The sequence below is a fragment of the Clinocottus analis genome, unplaced genomic scaffold (assembly GCF_023055335.1).
Source record: "Clinocottus analis isolate CAN_PGR_092001 unplaced genomic scaffold, fCliAna1.0.p SCAF_8, whole genome shotgun sequence".
Lineage (NCBI taxonomy): Eukaryota > Metazoa > Chordata > Actinopteri > Perciformes > Cottidae > Clinocottus > Clinocottus analis.
The window spans coordinates 1121720-1127719 of record NW_027176240.1 but is presented as its reverse complement, the minus strand read 5'-3'; positions in this window follow the sequence as shown (position 1 = coordinate 1127719).

Here is a 6000-nt window from a genome sequence, read left to right as displayed (position 1 = left end):
GACCAGCAGTGTGTAGACACACGGTTACACACTCTCACACACCTGAGGAAGACCAGCAGTGTGTAGACACACGGTTACACACTCTCACACACCTGAGGAAGACCAGCAGCATCAGCTGTGTCTTCTTGTGGTTATTTTCATTGTGTTGCTTTTGTCTGAGTTGTGTAGCTTCATGCTGCCCACTGACGCTATTGAAGGTGGGCGTGTCTTATTGGAGGTGGGCGTGTCTTACTGAAGGTAGGCGTGTCTTATCGAAGGTGGGCGTGTCTTATTGGAGGTAGGCGTATCTTATTGAAGGTGGGCGTGTCTTATTGGAGGTAGGCGTATCTTACTGAAGGTAGGCGTGTCTTATCGAAGGTGGGCGTGTCTTGTTGAAGGTGGGCGTGTCTTCAACACATCTGTCTTCATGCTGGCAAGAGAGGAAAGTTTACAGAGCAGATGTCCTTTTTTTTCTTCTACATCTTATTTTTTTTCACTTTTATTTTTGCCAAAAATAATTACATTTTTACATATTTTTTTCTATATTTTAGTTTTCAAAATTTTTTGTTTTCTATGAAAAAATCTCTCCTTTTCTCATTTTTTCTAGATTATTTATTAAGACTTTGTCTTTTTATCAATGGACTAAGATTAAAACCTATCTGAAATTCTGAAAATTAACTTTTTGGAGAATACAAAAAAATACAATAAATACAACAGATACAGAAAATACAAAAATACAGAAAAATACAGAAAATACAGAAAAATACAAAAAATACAAAATTACAAAAATACAGAAAATACAAAAAAAGAGAAATATACAAAAAAGAGAACAATCCACAAAGTGCAGATAGGACGTTCTTCCACTTTCACTTGATCATTTTGCATCGATATATTTTATTACACAGGTTCAAATTCAGAAGGCTGGATGTTCTCACACAACGTTCGTCAATGAGTGCATTGTAATTCGTAAATATCGTACAAAAAATGTTCGCATGTCATCCTCATCATGAGCCAGACAGTACAAAAGGCACAAAAACACACAAACGCGCATCACAACAAACCAGCCTTCCAGCCAGAAGACCAGGCCGTCGTTACTTAAACACCAAACACCATCGTTTGTTGTTGTTGTCGAGCTAAACCGACACGTGTTGCTGCACTTTGGCAGGAAAACGCACACAGGAAGGAGGACTAATCTTCCTTAAGGTATCAAGAGACGCTGCGTGAGGAGACGCTGAAAGATTAGAGTCCTGACCTTGACCAATAAAGACGCCACAGGGTCATAAACATCACAGGTTATTAGAAGAAGCATGGAGCAGCTGCGTGCGTTAGCGTGTCTGTGTGTGTGTGTGTGTGTGTGTGTGTGTGTGTGTGTGTGTGTGTGTGTGTGCTGAAAAGATAAAGGCTGAACAGCATCTACATACTGGAGCCCTGGCCTGCGCGCGGCGGCATCAGATGAGGGCAGATCTGAAATGGAATCTGCTGCTGTTCCTCATCGCTGCACACGTCTCCCATCATCCATCAGCGCCGCGACGCCGCGCCTTCCCGCCGCCGCGCCATCAATCATGGCATTCCCGATGCTTTGTGGAAATGGGAGAGAGAGAGAGAGAGAGAGGGGGGGGGGTGAAAAAAACTTCATTTAACGGCATTTTCACCTTCTATCTCATCCACCTCTCTCGCTCTCTTTGTCCGTCCCTCCATCCCTCCGTCGGCGCTCGCGTCCCGTCTCCGCCGCGGTGTGAGGTCGTTCATTTGAATCTATTTAAATGGATATGAGGCGCGTGCATATGCAGCGGGATTTCACGGCCCAGCAGGTCAGCAAATACCGAGGCTGTTCCAGCTCACTGAGCCGCCATCAGCGCCCAGAGAGACGATCACTGCACACCACAGGTGGGCAACTTTGCGTTAATGTGTGTGTGTGTGTGTGTGTGTGTGTGGAGGGGGGGGGGGGAGTATAGCATCCATGTATAATGAAACACCTGAAGAACCGAAGGGGTGAGGGGTCATGACGGCTTGAATCCAAGAGAAAAGGAAGGATGAGATATAGATGGAACCAGGAAGTGGAAGTGTTGAGAAGGGGGCGGGGCTTGGAAGGTTTGAGGGGACGAGGTAAGGAAGGGAGGAAGGACATGAAGGTAGGTTTGTGTGTTTTTTACCCGAGCAAATTTCTTGTTTGTAAGTAAATTATCTCCAAATCTTTGCTCTCAATTCCAAAAATTCAACCCAAAAAATGCTCTCCAAAAAAAAATTTATCTAAAAAAAAATGTTTGCGCTCAAAAATTAAAAAAAAAAAAAAAAAAAAGCTCTAAAAAAAGAGCAACTTTTTTTTGAGAGATTTTTTTTTTTTAGAGATTTTTTTTTTGAGAAATTTTTTTTGGAAAGAGAATTTCTTTTTTTGAGGGCAAATTTTTGTTTTGAGAGCATTTTTTTTTTATTATTTTATTTTTTTAGAGAGCAATTTTTTGAATTGAGAGCAAAGATTTGGAGATAATTCACCAACTTAAACCTGCTCAGGTAAAAAGACACAAACCTACGTTCATAGAAGGAGAGGTGAAGGGTGAACGTCTTGGTTCACGTCTTCAGCGGCGGTATCGACTCACGCCGCCTCCTCTTCTTCACTGCAGGCGCTGAAGGAGGACGCGTGGCGTTCGTACTCGCGACTTGAAGCTTTTATTTTCCGCAGTACAGGAGAGTTTGAGAAGTTCGGCGCCTCTTGTCTGAGAGTTGTTGCTTCTCTTTTGCCGCCGTCTGAGTCCTGAAGCCTTCCTGGTTCGCCCACATTTCTAAAAACTACATCATAAAGCAAGTGTGGAAGCTCCTGAACATTTCAATACCCAGCATGCCCCCCAATCGGACACTGTTTTGTCATAAAATAAGTCGTTTTTGACACAGTTTTTTGACTGAAACTCCTTCCTAACAGACCAAGACTTTGTTTTATTGTGATTTTTGTTGCAGATTCTGATTCTTTAGGTCCTAATCTTTCCAAAAAGGTGTCTTATTGACGCTCCAGGAGGCTTTTTGGGGGAATCTGGCTCATATCATGCTGGATGTTCATAGTTATGATCAGAAAATGGTATATAAGTGATTTTTTTGAAAATATACATTTTATTCCCGATAGAATTCTGAACTAATTTACATATAAAAACACAAGTATTAGAATTAATTTGAGGTTCCTACGACTGCTTAAACACAGGGGAAAGAGGTGCAGGGTCTATCGAGCTCATTTGGTTAAATGTTGAATTTTTCTGTCTGAATATTTCTGTTTTCTCTCTTTGTCTGAAACGTAAAAACAAGTTCTACCTCCTGGTAAAAAACACCTACCGAGGTGTCTTATTTCACGGTTAGCGAGCTCTCCGGATACCCAAATATACGTGTGTGTGTGTGTGTGTGTGTGTGTGTGTGTGTGTGTGTGTGTGTGTGTGTGTGAGTGGTAGCTGTAGAAAAGAGAGTTTTTCATCAGTCCCAGGAACAGAAAGAGGCGGCCGTGCGAACAGATTTCCAACATTTACTCAAAGTTAATATTTTCCAGCTGTCGTGTTTTTTTCATGGCAGACAGTCTGAAGCTTCTGAAAGCATAAAGTGAAATGATGGAAAGAGACATTAGAGGTGGAAGGAGGAGAGGACTTGAAGCCTTTCTGGGTTTTTACAACGTTCAACTTCATGAAACAGCAGAAAAAAATGAATAAACAGTGAAAATGTTCTGTTGTTTCTTCTGTTTTATATCTCATTATAATCTCTAATGACTAATTCATTCAATGCCTCTTTCAATGATCATACCCTTTATGCTTGATTACATATATGTCACATGGTACTGTGACTATATGTAAATATATATATGTACCATAGCGACTCTTATTTCCGTCCCGCGTGTCGACTACTTTCCAACATCTGCTTTATTTTTGCTTTTAACTGCATCGGAGTCGCGTTAAAACCTGACTTTGTTGCTCTACGATAAAAGCTTTAAAATGTCAAAAATAACAATAACGATCATAAATAAGTTGCAGGAAACACGACGAGTTCATCACTGAAGAAAACACCTTCATCCTCATTTCCTCCATAACGCTGCCATCTGCAGATATTTAAGCAAAGTTGGCGTTGGTTGTGAAAATAAAATGAGATGTTGGCATTAAGCGTGGGCCGTCCACACAGGGGTGTGTGTGTGTGTGTGTGTGTGTGTGTGTGTGTGTGTGTGTGTGTGTGTGTGTGTGTGTGTGCTGAGGCCGTTTTAACAAGATTAAACATGGCTTCCTCTTTCCCTCGCACCTCTTTCATCATCTCCTTCAACTCTCCTCCACCTTTTATCCCCGACGCAGCACTTCTGAGAGAGAGGGATGCAGAACGAAGGGAAGAGAGAGAGAGAGAGGGATGAGCAGAGGTAAAGAGTCACACATGAAGACACATGTGAGAGGAGGAAGGTCAGACACAGAAAGAGTCTTGCTTCTTCAGACGGAGCGCGACTCCCTGATTGGACGAGAGACGGCGTAATGTGCGTCGCTCTCGACGGCGTGAAAGCAATAAGTTGTTTTGATAACGCTCAGAATCGTCTGCACAGCTGCTGTGAGACGAGTCCTCTTCATCGGTTGCGTGCAGGTAACTCTCCTCTTCATCGGTTGCGTGCAGGTAACTCTCCTCTTCATCGGTTGCGTGCAGGTAACTCTCCTCTTCATCGGTTGCGTGCAGGTAACTCTCCTCTTCATCGGTTGCGTGCAGGTAACTCTGGACGAGGCCGCCGTGATGTCGCCGGAGAGACCGGCTGGAGGACATTCCTCAAGTGGCCTCTGTGAATTACAAATAGAGTTGTTATAGTTGGTTCAATGTAGAGGATGGTGATTTATGATTTATTATTCATCTAGTTGTTATGTATTTTATTATATTTTTATCGTACATCATTTTTATTTATTATTATTTATTTTTTCATTTTATTTTTGTATTTCTTCATGTATTTTTTTTAATTTATTTATTTATTTTTTTTATAGTCCAATTTTTTCCTTATTTTTTAAAAATATTTTCTTTATATTTTTCTACACATATTTCTTATATTAAACGGTTACGTCATCAAAATCAGCGGTTTGTTTTTCGGGACGCCGCACAACAACAATAACAACAACAAAAACAACAACAGCAATAACAACAACAACAACAACAACAACAACGATGAGACGGAGGCAGGAATGTGTCAGAGAGAGAGAGAGAGAGAGAGAGATTAAGGGGTGTATGATGAATTCTGACCCATATTCACACACACACACACACACACACACACACACACACACACACACACACACGGGGATGTGTTGTGACCCACATACAACCACATCTAAAATAAAATACACATCCCAAATGTTAATACCGTGTGTGTGTGTTTGTGTGTGTTTGTGTGTGTGTGTGTGTGTGTGTGTGTGTGTGTGTGATCCTGGCAGCAGCTCACTGGATGACAGTGAATAGCATTAATATTTTATGGATGTGAGAGCTGTTAGCGGTCGTTTAGCAGTGACTCAGAGGTCTGAGACGACGAGCCCTCTAGTTGCCGTTGTGTGTCCCTTTGCGGTGATTGTGAGTCCCTCTGCGGTCGTTTGACGTTCGTTTGTGTCTCCTATTGATCATTCTGCGTCTTTGAGCTCGTCTCTCGGCTCTTCGTGGGCGTCTCGCGGTGGTTTTCTGTCTTTTTGAGGCCGTTTAGCGCTCGTGTTGTTTTCCCTTGGTGTCACTTTGTGGTTGCTTGGCGGCCATTTTGGATGTCTTCACGGTACGTTTCCCTCTTCTCTTTCCATGTGGTCGTATTTTATTCATACACTCCACTACTTTTGTGAACCGCAGACTTTTGGTGAACCAAATTCAAGCACAGAACCAGTTCCTCCACACGAGTAAACGCACGTTTTCACAGGAGATATGAAGAATTTCTCAAAATTGGACTTACATTGTTCATCTTCGTAGCCAGATTAGCTCCTTACGCTTTGCCTGAGGACAGTTGGCGACTCATTAAACCGAGAGCTGAGATTGTTCTGCACTTTTTACTGCACAACA